This window comes from Stegodyphus dumicola, chromosome 1, assembly GCF_044657685.1.
Source record: "Stegodyphus dumicola isolate Sdum_Otavi_A_Nest chromosome 1, ASM4465768v1".
In the NCBI taxonomy this organism is placed as follows: Eukaryota; Metazoa; Arthropoda; class Arachnida; order Araneae; family Eresidae; genus Stegodyphus; species Stegodyphus dumicola.
Genome location: NC_140768.1, coordinates 88,820,848 through 88,836,476, shown reverse-complemented (window position 1 = coordinate 88,836,476; position 15,629 = coordinate 88,820,848). Strand labels below are relative to the sequence as shown.

The 15,629-nt window shown below is 29.9% G+C and overlaps 1 protein-coding gene across 2 annotated transcripts in view; it reads left to right on the top strand.

Annotated features, from left to right (window-relative positions):
- The first annotated feature begins 268 nt into the window (after nt 1–268).
- Nucleotides 269–15,629, top strand: part of LOC118184016 (uncharacterized) — a 97,045-nt gene continuing 81,684 nt past the window's right edge. The window contains exon 1 of one of the 2 annotated variants that reach the window (XR_004757339.2): nt 269–846. The gene's annotated coding sequence lies outside the window, so the exon portion shown is untranslated. The remainder of the gene's footprint in view (nt 847–15,629) is intronic. The other variant, XM_035353648.2, reaches the window with a different exon arrangement.

The window sequence follows — 15,629 nt, the reverse complement described above, 5'->3', positions numbered from 1 at the left end:
GGCTAAAAAACAGTGAAGATAATTTTAAACTCCTAAAATGTATAATTTCCTAAAACTTTAACTAAAGGATGAACACACTGGAAAATTCTCTGGTTCATTACGGACAGTCGTGCCATTGATAGTGTTGATGGTGAAGTGCTGGAATGTATTATCCTTTGGAAGGGTTCACTGCTATATTAAGATTTCAAAAACAAAAACAAAACTTTCTTAATACCAATTCCTTTAACATTTTATCCACTGATGACATTTTAATTCCCAGGGAGTCGGTACCGACCACTTTGGCGACCCCTGTCACAGGTGCATCTCGAATGTTCTCCTTTCTAGAATGGGGTTTCACCATAGGTGCAGATGTGGGAAGCGCAAGGGGACGGGAGCAAGAGAGGAAGAAAGAGTCGCCAATGAAGTCCGGAATGCGTCAGAGATTCCGCCAACGACCACAGCGCCCTCTCTTCTCTCATGACGTCATCACACAAACCTCTGTGCAGCGGGCATCCGTTCTCCGAGAATCTTCCCCCAGCGCGATCCTCCGCATCACCGACCACAAACAACTCTTGACGACTTCGACCGCCTGCTATCCTCTGGACATGGGACTGTGCCGCGAAAGATCGTGACCCCGCAGAAGACCGCGATGAGCAAGATCCGCAGGAAACGGACGAGGCAGTGGACCGCCCTCGAGGACGGGATGGTGGCAGTGGAACCCCGCCCCACCCCCCCGCGACCCTGAGGATACTTCGATGGTGTCCCCCACCAGCATGTTGTTGTTCCTTGGAGGCGCTCACACCTTGGAAAAGGGCGAGGAATACTAATAAAACACACTCTTTGTTCGGCTCATTCTTCGAATCACAGGTGGGTGGAAAAAAGAGAAAAAAAAATTCAAGTAATGGAACCTACTAATCATATCATTTACATACTTCATTACACTTGAAACATTTATCTTTCATTTTATTATCCTGAATCCTTACGCCAGTTTTCAGCTTTAAGAAAGCCTCTACGTTAAAACATTGACAGCAATTATTATTATTATACTTATTATTATTATCATTAAATCCCTCTAAGTTAAAATCAAACATAGAACGCAACAGTACCTCGGATTTTAGCAATAACAACATGAATAATTGGCATAGTCTAAGAGATAGGAAAAAGTATTTTAATACCGTGTATTAAAAGTACTACATAAATTAAATACCATGTTACAATACCTAATATGGTATTACAGCGTTGTTTCTAGTTTAACAAAGCAATTGGTATATTTAATTTCTCTAATCACTATACAAAATTGGTTTGAAAATTCTATATTAAAACTATGGAATGAGAAATAGGAAGAAAAGTAAAGGGAAAAAATCGATTGAACGAACTTATTATTCACATTGCAGCACATACCTGTTAAGCTTGGCATCTAGATTATCGCAATCTAGATAATTTTTAACTTTCAGTTTGTAAGAAAATAAAGGATTTTATCTAAAAGTTACTTAGAATGGAAATTTTATTATTACAATCATAAGTTGTACTTCAGAATTCTGAGTTAAAGTATAGGTTTAATTACCGATGGTACAATTAATTTCCGTAATAAATTTATAAATAATAGGTTTAAGAGATCCAAGAAGCGTCCCGGTTAAGAAGGAAATTTAATTGCAAGAATTTTTAAAATTAACAATATAATTATTATAAATTAATATTTACGTCAACATATTATTCAGTTAGACCATTTTAGGCATGAGCATTTAAGTAACAATTGTGAATTTGCGCATTTATTTAAATGCGCAAATTTCTTCTTAGCCTATTTTACGAAGATTTGTTTTGAATCTCCTGCTGTAAGCTTCTGTTATTTCTTTATAAATGTATCTGACTTCGGTAGGTGAAGTAAATTCTCTCGAACTAAGCAAAGTTTTCCAAATTTTTTACTTCTTTGAGGTACTTGCTTTTAAAATTTCACGAAATCTTTTGATACTTCAGGCTGGCGATGGATTGGAAGCATTATTAAATTTAGAGGCAAAAAGAGTTTTTGATTTTTGAAATAATTGATAATATTGTTCGTACAATTGCTGGCACCTAAATTCTCCACTTTAATGACGTTGGGATGAAAGGAGTCCAGTATTATCTAATGCTTTAATTTAAAAAAACGAATTATTTACTTTTCGCTGATTATTAGTCTAGAGAAAAAATATTTCACAACAATGTTTTAATAGTTTATTAAATGATATCCTTTCCAATTCCATAATAAAATTGTGAACAATTTACTTTTCTAATGGTAGGAAAGGAAAGACAAAACAGATTCATTAATCTGATCATATCGTTCACATTATGATATACCTGTTAGTCTCGGTACTCATTAGTTTATTTATTATTGTTTTCAAACTTTTTAATTACAGTTAACTTTAAATTTCTAATTACACAATTTTTTAAATCAATAATATAGCTCTTGAGAAAACTCCCTTGTAAACATTTTAACGGGCATTGTTATTATTACTATTACTCGCACTTTTACAGTATTTTTAGTTAAAAATTCCTGACCTCAGTGCTATGAATTAACATTAATAATAGTAACAGTAACAGTAGTTGTCATAATTTAGGTAGTAATTCAGTTAGGTAGGTATCTTAGGTAGAATTAAGCGGTTCCTTAAGTATGCTACTAAATAATATCTAAATTACATATCGTACCACATTAGAATACATAATGTGGCCCCACAATGATGTAATGCTACTTGTATGAATAACAATTGATATGATGATTAATTAGTTCGGTTATAATTTAATAAATAGTAATTGATTTAACAACAGTATAGTAAAATACAGATCACTGTATAGTAAAATACTGTTCGTTTTTTCAAGTGACAGATAGATGGGAAAGAAAAGAAAGAAAATTCAGCTAATCGAGACTATTATTTATAATACGTATATACCTCCTAATATTCGTACTCATGTTTATTCGCACTTCAGTTTTATTACTAATAAATTAATAGTTCAGCACTTGAGAAAAACTGAATCTAAAAATTTTGATAACAATTATTGTTATTATTACTGTCACTCGTGTTTCTGCAGCTAAAAAAAAAAGAAATAAAAAAGCTCTGTCTACGAATAATAGTAATGCTAACAAATAGTTTGTCCTGCGTGATGGATCTATATATTTATGTTCTTCGGCTACCAGTTGAAATTGCACTTAAGTTATGTACTGTACTATAACAAAGTCCTCCGTTACTACTACTGATATAACAAAGACCTAAATGCTAATTTAATAAATAATACTTGGTAATTTCCAAAATAATTTTATAAATAATTAACTTAATAACATCATAAAGAAACTAGGATCTTTTCTTTTTCCAGTGACAGGAGACTTATTTTTTTAAAAAAGAAAAAGAAATTTGAATACTCAAATTTAATCATTACATTATGTACAAGCCTATTTAATCTCGTATTCTTGGAATGAGATTCTGCCGTTTTATTCCCTTAGTATTTTTAATTTAATATTCAGCTTACAACACGACATCCTAGGTAAGAATTACTATAAAATAATATGGTTAATATTATTGCTATTATTTTAATTTTAACGAATGTAAAAATTATTACAAAAGTATTTATAGTAATTTTTACATAGTACGAGCTTTCACGAACTGGAAACTAAACTATTTCGAGTAGTTAAGCAAAAATTGCACGAATTATTGTCCAAGATTACGAGAGTTTGAACAGGTGCGTACATAATGCAATTAAGAAATTCAAAACTCGAGTTTTCTTTTATTTTTTTCAGCCTTCTGTTACTCGCGGAGTTTTCGATTAAAGTGATTATTTAATAAACTTCGATTAATTTCTTTATTAATTTAATAAACAATTGCTTTAATAATCCTGCAATCATTGCTTCTCTCTTCGAATCACAGCCTTCTGTTACTCGCGGAGTTTTCGATTAAAGTGATCATTTAATAAACTTCGATTAATTTTTTTATTAATTTAATAAACAATCGCTTTAATAATCCTGCAATCATTGCTTCTCTCTTCGAATCACAGAAGGCTGAAAAAAAGAAAAGAAAACTCGAGTTTCGAATTTCTTAATTGCATTATGTACGCACCTGTTCAAACTCTCGTAATCTTGGACAGTAATTCGTGCAATTTTTGCTTAACTACTCGAAATAGTTTAGTTTCCAGTTCGTGAAAGCTCGTACTATGTAAAAATTACTATAAATACTTTTGTAATTAGTGTTACTGTTATTAGCGAAACTTTTCGTTAAAATTAAAGTATTGGTTTAATTACTGTAATTAAGATTAATTTCCTCAAAGATTTATAAAAATTGGTTTTATAATTCAATGATAAAGTTGTGATCAGTTCATTCTTCGAATGACAGATGAAAAAGTTTAGTTTAGTTTATTTTATAATGAAAACGCTCACGAAGGCTATCTGTCTAAAAGGAGAGATGCCTTTGTGGAGGACTTTCTAAGGGAAACTGGATCTTATGCATTAGGAAAACCATGAAAGTACACATGCAGCAGACCGTTTGCGTGAAATCGAATTCAGGTCGGAACTTCCGGTATGGAACCGCAGTCGAACTACAAATATGCAGCGACTTTAGCGTTCGGCCACTGGTGGGTTTATAAACGGTAAAGGAAAGAAAAATCTTCCGTTAATCGAAAATAATAATTCCCTTCATGTACATATCTTTCCGTCTTGGTAGCCATGGATTTGTTTACGAATAATATTTAGAAATGTTAATTAAAAGAATTGTTAAATTGCTAATTTAGCTCTTAAAAAAATTTATGCAAGAATTTTGAAAACGGGCGTCGTTATTGTTACTGTTATTAGTGATGACCCCATGGCATTCTTAGTTAAAGATCATTACAGTACCATGACTAAATATTAATAACAGAAATAATAATTGCCTTAAACTAAGAAATTTCTGTATTATACGATCTAAGTTATACTGGAATTATCATATCAAATTGCAATATATAATATGGCACTCTAGCTATCTTACGGCTGGTTCAATAAATAATAATCAATACGATTAATTTTTTTAATAAATTAATATGTAATTAATTTAGTAATAGAGTAATAAAATTCTGATTAATTCATACATCGAATCCTAAAATAAAGGAAAAGAAAGGAATAAATATTCCATTAATTCCAGTATTATTTTCATTATGTACGTATCTATTAAAATTCGCATATGTGAATTTTTCTTCCATTTTACTAAATAGAATCTTTAAATTAATAACTTAGCTCTTAAAAAAGGTACTATGTAAAAATTTTGAAAATGATTCCTATTACTATTATTAGTATTAGTATTACTGATCGTTCTACAGCTTTATTAGTTAAAGATCATTGTAGTAGTACGTATAATGTTAATAATAGCAGCTACTGCAGTGACACATGCTTCTTGTGACACCCTTTAATTATACCTAAATTATGTACTGTATCACACTGCAATATATATCGTGGTATTACAGTCATCTTAATGCTGTATCGCAAATAATAATTCGTATGATTCATTTCCTTTCCCAACAACTTCTTTCTTTCTCAACAACTTTCAACGATAAATGTATTAATGTTCTTTGAGCATTGCGTGAGATTAATACCGTAATTAAGGAAGTTCGCCTTTCGTGGCAATGCCACTCAATTTCAAAATCTTTTATAATACTAATAATTTGTATGGAAATTCTTCAGTATTCATTATGTTTCAGGTCCGCCTGTCTTGTGGCACTATCATTAAGCTCCTTTTATGCTCTTCCCTTTTTCGATGATCTTTGAGAAAGATTCGACATGTTTCATTGCATATGTAAAGATAAAAAAAGGAAATTTACTACAAATATGATATATATGATGGTTGTTACAGGAAAATTATTGTGTCTCCTATCATCTAATTCTTCAATAAAAATTAAATCTAAAACATTAAATAATCGATACTTGAGCTAATCACAGTACTCCAAAAATCTATTTAAAAAACCTAACATACTAATACCAATTTAAGCTTTCATGTTCTGTATTTAACTACCAAACAATAAAATGTTTTCATGTACGGAAAATTAAAATTACGAACGATGTTAATAAATTATCGCAAATAAAGAAGAAACATTTATAAGGAAAACTTTTATTTTACTCCGACAAATCTACACAAATGAACCTATCTTAAAACTCAAAAATTTAAAACCACTTTTTATTTTTGTTTTATTTCAGACTTTTATTCTATGCCATTTTCAAATTTTTATCTCTCGTGCTTGAGAAAATGAAAGATGCTTGCGTCGTTACAACAATGTGCATGCTAAAAGAACATATGCATTGATTTTATAAATATTTTTATATATAAAATTCGTTTAATTCTCACAACACATGCAATAAATTGAAAAACAAGCTCTTAATTCATAAAGCGGGTTTCGCGTTCGGTGTAGAATGTTGTGCGTTTAAAATCGGTGGCTCTAGGAACCATTTAAAGTGTTTAAAATTCAGGTTCAGTGACTGCAGGTGAGTCTTTCGATATTACGATGAGCTTTCATACAGATTCTTCATGTTTAATAACAGATTATTATTGATTTACTTTAAGATAATTAAGTTATACTTCCCTAAAAAGGATATATATATTAAGACGCAATCAGCTATATTTTAACATGAAGATAATTTCTGAAATTTTTAAGCATAATAAGCTCCCATTTTATACATATATATAAGGCTTGCAGATTTGGTCGAAATTTCTTGACGTTTTTACTAACAGTTTCAGAGAAATAATGCTCGAAACCAAGAAAATTATAGTTTGGAGGCATGTTAGTTAAAGCATATACTCATCTTCAAATCGTGCGAATGCGCATTGTTTTCTGATATAATAAAGAAATATAAAAACATATTCATATGTTATTATATTTGTATTCATATGTTATATGTGTATATTCCTATGTTATTCATTTGCATGATTATATTTTTAAAAAGTACTGCATACATAATCATCATAATTTTAGTTGAAGTAACGAATAATCTTCATATAATTTGAAATCTTCATATTTTTTCAAATTTAATTCCAGTTTTTAAAGTTTTTATATCAAAAGCCCAGAAAATAGTCATTTTGTAATAGGTACAGTGCTTTCATAATTTAATCAAAATTTTTTGAAACTGTAATCGGCCAGTTTAGAGAAATTGTGCATTCAAGTTTAAAAAAAAATCACATTTTTACGAAATATAAATTGAAAAATAAATTACACTGAAATGGTGTAGAAACACTACTATTTAAAAATTAACTAATGCATAGATAGATATGCTAATAAGTTAACTTTCTGCCATATGTAGATATATATTTGTAAAAAATGCGTACGAAAGTTTTTGATGTATGATTCAGGGGAATTAATACCAGAACTCTACTGAAATATAAATGTAAACAAACCATTTGGTACTTTAAAAGGAACTTTAGAATAAGTTTTTGGATAAAATTAATAATTTAATAACGTCAATAATAAGAATCTGCTCTGTTCATTCTTTTAGTGAGATATATGATTTCAAACTCACACAGTTGGAATGCGATTTCTATGTCGTTTTATTACCCTAAATTTTTAATTTAATTTTTAGCTTTTTTTCAATCGTTAGTATTACCGATACTAAATCTGAGTTTTTAGTTAAGGAATTGGTTTAATAATTTTTGATAGATTAAGTTTGTTAATAATTTATAAAGAAAATGGGTTTGGTAATCTTGTGACAAAACTGGGATCAGTACATTTCCTGACTGCCTGTTGGTGTATTTAATTATGGCAAAGCACACTAGGGCTATCTGCTTAAGAGGAGGGATGCCTTTCGTGGAGGACTTTCTAAGGGAAACTGGCTCGTATACACGTTACACATGGGGAAAACACGAAAACACCCATGCAGCCAGCCCGTTCGCGGGATTCGAACCTCGGACCGAACTACCAGTGTTCAACGACTTTACCGCTCGGCCGCTGGTGGGCTTTCCTGACTGTCGAATGGGTGGAAAGTGAGTGACAGAAAATCCGATTATACGAACAAATTATTACATTATGTACACACCTGATAATACTCGTACAAAGAGATTTTTGTCCTCTGTTTTATTATTCAGAATGATTAAATTAAAAATTTTGTAGAGAAATTAGTTTATTTCGAAGCAGGAGGCATGAAAAATGTGCAATGCCCTCGCCGAGACTCGAACCTCGGATCTCTCGAATACGCGCCGAGTGTGCTGACTATTATAAACGAAGGTATGCTAAGAAGGCGGGAAAAATATCTTATAATTTAGTTCTTAAAAATCCTTGAATTATGTGAATACCTGTTTAATATTGGACTCTTGGATCGAGACTTGTCTACAACTTTTTCTGCTCAGAATCTTTGATTTGTTTTTCAGCTTATGAATAAGATTCTATGCAATGTTGTTATTACTTTTTTTTACTCTTGGTACTTTAGAGTTTTCAGTTAAAATTATCCTTTAATAAATTTCCTCACTATTAATTTCCTTATTAATTTATAACTAATTGTTTTACTACGCTTAAAAAAGATTGCGCTCCTTGGCAAAATTAAGACAAGTAAAGTTATAGTTTAATAATTAAATCAAAATTAAACAGCAAGTTATGCTAAAATCAAATGGAACGCTAGGCAGCACTTGAACGTTTCTTTCCCTTAAAAAAATCGAAATGTGCATTTATGTTAAAATTTTATGGGGAAACAAAGTTGCTTATTTAAAGTGGGCAGATGATTTGAAGTTAAGACAGTTCTCATTTTTATTTGAAATGTTACACGACAGTTATATATCTTTCAGGTTTACTGATTTTAAAAGTAAAATAATTGAATTACTATTTAAGATGTACACCTCCCTCAAAAAAGACAGCTCTATTATCTATCTTCAATTCTACTAAACCGGTTGATGAAATTCACCGTGCCTTTTCCGTTTCTTGAAAGCGCTACTTATGATATATATTAGATTTGTATACAACATTATTCTAGCATGTGTATTTCGATATAAAATCGGCTTTTTTCTGAAATGGCATGCCAAGTTTTATTTATATTTCGTTTCTACGACTCAAATTATGCCTACGGTAACTTTTTTCCCTTTCTCTTTCATTGTGCAGAGCGGGAACAAAGGTGCATTGTTTTTTTCAAATATTTTTCTTTATATCTCTTTAATCATAGCTGTTATTTTTAAATAATTTTCTTTCTAGAGTTTCATTTTAATTGGTTGAGTTGCATGGTAGAATTAGAGTTCTTCGAATAATTATTTTAATATTTTCTATTTATTCTTTTGAACCGCGTATTTTATGTACACTTATTAATACACATTTTCGAGAATTTGATTATATTTATTAAATTTCTTTCTAAATAATACTTTAAAACCCAGACTACCATGTATTTGAAAACTGCATATTTTGAAAGAGAAAATACAATAAAACACAGTTAATGTGTCTTTCAATCGACCGTCTAGTAAAGATAATACATAAATGAGAAAGATGTATATCAGATATATTAATTTAGGGTGAATTGTGTGCAATATTTTACACACACATTTCAGTGTGCCTTAAAATATGAATACTACTTAAGGCACACATATTTAATAATTAATATGAACCTTAAAATTTAGTATGAATCTCATAATAACAATGAATCTTAATATTTAATATGAATCGTATAATAATGATGAATCTTAATATTTAATACGAATATTATAATATTATTCATATTTTATTCAAATACTTTATTTTTAATATCTCAAGAATCAAATAGCAAAAGATTAAAAAAATTTTAATTTTAAAATTAAAAAAATACTATATTTTATGCAAAAAAATTGTTTTTACTTTTTAATGCATTGCAGTTTCTCTTCCGGAATTCTGCAAAAATATATGAAAACACTCACTTTCTTTTTTGTTTGCTATAAACATTTTCGAAACATTTTGGTATTTTTGACATTCATATAATTCAAGGTATCGCTTTCCGTTTCATCAGATCAGAGTAAAATAAGGAACAACAAATCAAAGGATATAATGCTTTTATTAATTTTGAAAACGTTTTTAGTTGCAACGCATATTCTTCTTTGGATAAATTCTTAAATAATCCAACAAATTTTCCTGAGGTATCCTTTGATTGTCCCTTTATGATATGATGTAATATTCTATGACGTAACTGAAATCTGTACAGCCCCTCAATTAAAAAATACTTGCCTTTCGCATTCCCCCTCGATGTTATTTCTCGAGTCTTTTCCGTTAACCCAAACCATTCATTGGAATACCTCATGCCACTGCACTGAGTAAAAAAGTTGAGTAAAATATGGCTTAACGTCCAGATATTTTGCCTTCAACACGCAACTTATTGGAAGCACAATTTCCGCCACAAACTGTTTTTTTTTCTTCTAATTTTCTTCTTTCAAAAAGACTTGTTTTAATGTTTACACAAGAATATTCAGTTTTTCGACAGTTATATTTCCACAAATTTTAAATTCTTGTTAAAATTTCGGTTGTATTTTTCAGGAAGGCCACTTTTTATTTTCAAAATATTTTAGTAGCAAATTAAATTTAAAATAAAGCTTAGAGAACATATGCTTCAGTTAAAACTCGTTTGCCAAATGACAGAGGTATTTCCCAGACCAATTGAATAGAAGCGTCTCCCAAACATTTCTAGTCAACGAAATTCATTGTTTATTCTCTTCCACTTGAGGTCGTATCACACATTCACAACATTTCGGAAGAAACACTTTTTAGAACAATTTTTCTGCTGTGACAGCCAATCACCGCGAAAAAGGGAAACTAATTCTCCGTTACAAATGATGGTTGATGATTGGGGGATTCGTTGCTGATATTTGATTAGTTGTTGAAAACGAACAACTTACAACTATTTGCGAGAGAAAGGAAAAAATTGTGGTTCTTTCTTTCAGTGGTAAATGAGGTAGAAATATTATTTCAAACAGTTGTTCGTCTAAAATAAATAGATGCGTGATACCATCCTTAAATCCTATCTTAAAATCGGGGGCAAGTAATCTGAATAATTTAATATTGTAAATTTTTACGATCAGTGATTGTCATATAAAAGAGCATCCTTTTTAATTACCTGGTATAATATAAGGAAAAATAGCTATTTTAAATATTCTTTGTACGATCATTAATATAAAAAATTATGATTGATATATTTTCACTAAAATTGGGATATGACCAAAACGTCAACCACTTAACTGACCAAATCTGTCAAACACTTAGTTTATTTTGTTAAGTACTTAACTTGGAAACTTTGCTGTACGATGTAAGTATATCGTATATATAATTCTCGCTTTCTTAAAATCCAAGAATCAATTCAAAGGCAGTCAAGTTTCAATAATCCAAAACTCAAAGGGACACACCACTAAAAAAAAAATACTAATGAAAGTTCGACTTTGTATCCTCTTCGAACACTACGTTACGATATTCACTTGTCTTGGAATTCCGAAAACATTCTATAGGAAATATCGACTTATTGAAGGTAAAGTAATCATAGGTTTAGTGTATATTCACAGTATGACAATTAAGTAATCAGAGTGTTTTTTAAAAAATAGAAGCATTGTAGAGCATACGCGGATGTAACTTTCTATCTTAATGTAAATGCGATAGGTATTTAAAAACAAGGTTTGTAGAGGTATGTTTTTAGCCCGGGTCTAAGACCTAGATGTCGCATTTCTTTTATCTCTTCCATTCCACACACACACACAAAAAAAAAAAAAAAAAAAAAAAAAAAAAAAAAAAAATTCTGTTAAGAAAAACTTCAATTTTGGAGAAGCGAAAATAATCGCAAAAAGCAAATTAGGAAAACATAAGAGGACGAATGATTACACAAATTTATTTTCGGACAGAAGCAACTCTACTAAATGGTTATTGATAGGGAGAAGATACATTATCATGCAAAATAACGCATTTGGTATAACGGTTTTCCGACTGAATAACTAATCTCCAGCTCAGCTAAGCCAAACATATAAGCTGCAGAACTGTTTTAATACCGCACATCGTAAAATGAAACTATTGTCACTAATATTAAACTTAACTCCTGTTTTATCTATCCAGAACGCAGAGAACTTATTGCCTTTAGCTTAGATTCCAAAAAAATTAAATTAATAAACGTTCTGTCTGATTTTTGTACCTATAGATATAATAATATTTTAAATATTTACGAATGGCTTAATAAATTAGAGACTAGTAACTTGGGTCCTAACTTAAGCGGGCCATACCATTGGATACTCCTAGTTCCATTATGACCACTGAATATCTATAGGTTAACGGACTGGTTGCAGTTTCGTAATTTCTCCATGATGTAAATGCGAACCAGTTTCCCTTAGAAAATCATCAACAAATACATTCCTCCTCTTAGGCAGATAGCTCTTGTGTGCTTTGTCATATTTAAATAACCTAAAGTAACTTAAGATAAATTTTGGAAAATAATACAGAAGCATAAATTTTGAAAAATTTAATACAATGGCAAGTTTCTGAATAAAGATCAAAGATTAGATTTCTAAAATAGTATACTAGATTTGAATATTATTATGCGTTTACCAAGCCCGTATACACATGTAAGGCATAAAAGCATAGACCTGTTTCTGACTTTTCTTATACTTGCATGTAATGCTTTTAATTCTGTATTCATATTTTGACATTGCTTCTAGGCTACTAATTCAGGAACCGACACCAATATTAAAAACGTTACACGTTTCGAAATATCTAACGTGACAATATATTCCGTAAGTAACATTTTGAGACAACAAGGGTAATTTGTTATTTTACTTAAATTTTATTTTAACAATAAAGCTCTTAAATTAATTATGCAATAAAACAAGTTTAATTCACTTATCATTAATCGATGTAATTTCAGTTCATAAAATGTAGTATACTTTTGGTACAGCAAGTTTTGTATCCTAAAAATATTAAGAATCATTTTAATTAATCAATTCCTTTTTAAAAATTTATTATCAAATCTTTCTCAGTTTTAGAAAGTTCGATTTAAATGAAGTTAAAGTAAGAATAGCATAAAATAACAGGGCGAAGATAAATAATTACTTTAATAAATGAAAAAAAGGAGAAAATTCTAAAAGCTTTTAGATTTTAACATTTGCATAAAAGGATCTGTTAAGGCTTTTACGCTCTCGCTGAGCTCTCAGTCTACCAGTTTGGTGTTGCATTCGCACTTGCTGGCCCACCTTTATTGTCTTTTTAACTTTATTATTTAGCATCGTTTTCATCGCACTTACCCCATATGCAAAACAGCAAAATCACAAAAATTTTAAAAGCAGCATAGCCGTATATATTTAGAGTTCCCGATGCAGTGTTAAGGGTTGACATAATATTTTTCTACTATTTTAAGTCTTTTTTCAGTTCATTATTAAAATGTTAAATTTTCTTAGTACAAAAATACTTAAAAATATATTTTTATCTTTTTATTGTTAACGTATTGTGTTTAGTTTATTATCTTAACTTAAATATCACGTCCGTCTCACTTAGCCACATATTCAACTCAAAGCAAAATCACAAAATATTTAAAAACACCATATTTTTAGAATTTTCTATAAGCTGCAGATAAAAATATTTTATTCCGAACAGTGTTACTACTGCTGGCTTTCAAATCATTGAGTTTGTTAATCGAAAATTAAGTTTTATAAAACATAAAATAGATAATAAAAACAAATTCGAAATTCAAAATTCGGGCATCCAGGTGCACATGTTCGGGTGGAGAAGTGCGATATTCAAAATGCGATAGCTCTATGCATCTCCGTTTATTCGCAATCCGAGGAATATAAATACAGACAAGTCGATTCTTCATTATCCTTATTACATTAAAAATAATACAGACCGATAATATTTGGTGGCAACTATTTGAAAAGTGATTCGGGCGACAATGAGCCGATGCAAAATCTCATTTTGAGACTAATAGCACCTTTTAGGTTAAGGATATATTAAAAATTGGATTAATATTGTTCATAAATTATTACTAATAAATTATTTATTATGCATAATTACTAAAACTGAGGGGAAAAATTCCATGTGATCAATTCTCCGTAAAGATTGATTCGAAAATTCAAGTCAAAAATAACTGTGCCAATTTCATTGAAGATTTTAAGAAGATTCGTAAACCACATTTGACGCCATTACTTTGCCAAATTTCAAAATGCACCAGTACATAAATTCACGTACTTCTGAGGCAATTTTGAACAAAAAATTCTTAATTGTTTGCAGGTATATCTAGAAAGACATCTGCTTTAATATGATAGTGAAGTGTTTATAGATTATAATTCAATTTGTTTTTCTAGAAATTTATGAAAATTACTAAAATGTACAAATTTTAAAATCAAATAGCAAAAAAATGGGCAGATTTTGTTTGAATTGAACTTAAATTTCGAACTGTGAAAGAAGAAATCATATAAGTCTAATTAAAGAGATATTTATCAATATATATAAATACCAAACTATAAGAGGCTAAAATTTTGAGAGCTAATTTTTAAAAACATCTCGCTCAATTTTTACAAAATTTGGCACTTTGGCATAATTTGAGACGTTGGATCGAAATGTAGAAAAAATGGGTAAGTCATTTCAGAAAAAGAAAAAACCAATTTCTTTCAATATACCTATGTTAGAACAATGCTTACCTAAATCTAATGTATATCCTACGTCATGAGACAGGATAAAAGTCGAAACATGAAAATGATAGTCCAATTTCGTCAACCGGCTTAGTAGAACGGTAGATACAGAACTGTTCCCCAACTCTTTTCTACAGTTTTAACAGATTAAAAGTAAGATGACAAAGATGAATTTGTACAACACAATAGTAAGATATTAACATAAAACTCTACAACTGAAATACACATATCATAACTCAAATACCTTTATACCTCAAAGACCTTTAAACAGATGAAAAAAAGCAATTTTTTAGATTTTTATATTAATATTTGATAACTACAAGTGTTTCAAAATAAATCCCATGTATAAATTCGCTCTAGAATCTTGTAATAAAAATATTTCTAAGCTTTTGCTATTTAACGAGCCAGTATTTACATTCGTATTAATTAACAAAGACGAGTTAAGGATTTTATATAGAAAAGATATCAGAGAAGGAAACAGTAAATTATTAACTTAATATATACTTCTGTTTTATATCGTTTGCTGAAAGAACTCGAAATTTTTCATAAGAAAGTGAATTTCATATCTGACGTCGTATTTAATTCTCTGAAAACACATGCTACACATGACTAATATAAATAATGTTATATGTGTTTGCATATTTTGACATATTAAAAGTACCTAACCCCCTTAAATTAAAATTTCGATTACACATCTTTCTCATTTATGTCTCTTTTGAACAGTTCTCTGAAGGATGTATAATCTGTGCTTTTGTTATACAATTGAAATTATGTAGCTAACTACAGCGAATATTATAACGAATTTTAGCATTCTTCTATTCGTAATCTCATGCTATAAGTAGTTAATACGTCCATTTAACAGTCGGAAAATTAACTGTTCGAAACTCGGTAAAAGCACAGTCGATTTTTTATATTTTCTGATACAAAATGATTAATAGCTTTTAAATATCTTCGCTAATTTTGAAAAATTTGGTAAAGTAAGTTCTTTTGTTGTTATGACCATCTTTAACGAAAACGTTCCTGAATTTTGGACCAACAAGAAATTTTGCGTATCAAGCATTCGTCATTTCCGTGTGGTGAGATTTG